The following is a 1255-nucleotide window of genomic DNA, read 5'->3' as shown; positions in this document are numbered from 1 at the left end:
GTCCTTCTTCTGATCAACCTGCAATCCTAGAAAGAAAGTTAGTTCACCCATAGCACTCATTTCAAACCTTTTCTTCATGACGTCTTCAAACTCCTGACACATGGAGACTTTTGATGCAGCAAATATAATGTCATCCACGTAGACTTGTACCAGCAGGAAGTCGCTTCCATCTCTTTTGAAGAACAACGTGCTATCAATTTTCCCTCTTTCAAAACCATTCTCGAGCAAGTAATCCGATAAAGTTGCATACCAGGCATGAGGTGCCTGATGTAATCCATACAACGCCTTGCTCAACCTGTACACGTGATCTGGAAAGTCTGGGTCAGGAAAACCCGGAGGTTGCTCAACATACACAACCTCATCAACTTTCCCATTCAAAAACGCACTCTTCACATCTAGCTGAAACACCTTCATCTTTTCATAAGCAGCAAACACTAAAAACAATCTTATGGCTTCCAACCTGGCGACAGGAGCGAACACTTCGTTATAATCAATCCCCTCTTGTTGATTAAAACCTTTAACGACTAGCCTCGCCTTGTTTCTTATAATAATCCCCTTATCATCTCTCTTGCACTTAAACACCCATTTTGTGCCTATCGCATGCACATTCTTTGGTTTTTCAACCAAAGTCCAAACTTCCATCTTCTCGAATTGAGCCAACTCTTCTTGCATGGCCTCGACCCACGAGCTGTCCTTTAAAGCCATTTGATAATTCTTTGGTTCAATCTGACTTATAAAGCAGGTATACAGGCAGTCATTGATTATTCATGTCTCCTTAATGCTTGTATAAACACAGGTATGTTCATTCAAGCTACTTCTCGTTTGTACACCTGAGGACACATCACCAATCACATTATCCAAAGAGTGATCTTTATGAATTCTCGTGGTCGGAACAGAACCGACATGCAAATTATCTTCCAAATTAGAAGAGATCTCATCAATGGTTGTTTCATGCTGAGAGTGAAAAGGATTGATAAATTCTTCTTCAGTTGAGGCAGCAGGGGTACCGATAGTGTTTGATGAGGAAGGTTGACATTTATCAATCAGCTGTCTTTGCAATAGATTTTCTTCCTCATCGAGTATCATCTTCGTCGCAGCTCTTTCTTCTTCTTTAGAAATTTCCAAATCCGGTACGTTAAACGACTTAAAAAGCTTAACATAGTCGAAAAGCTCAGCAGGTCCATTGCTAGGTTTTGGCGATTGGTAACTTGTGATGTCGGTGTTACACACCACCTCCACCTTGCAAGTCGAAGTA

Source organism: Bidens hawaiensis, unplaced genomic scaffold (genome assembly GCF_021521415.1).
Source record: "Bidens hawaiensis isolate Kalapana, Puna unplaced genomic scaffold, B.hawaiensis_p1.1 tig00053264_1, whole genome shotgun sequence".
In the NCBI taxonomy this organism is placed as follows: domain Eukaryota; kingdom Viridiplantae; phylum Streptophyta; class Magnoliopsida; order Asterales; family Asteraceae; genus Bidens; species Bidens hawaiensis.
The sequence above is the reverse complement of the archived record's forward strand: the minus strand, read 5'-3'. Positions refer to the sequence as shown.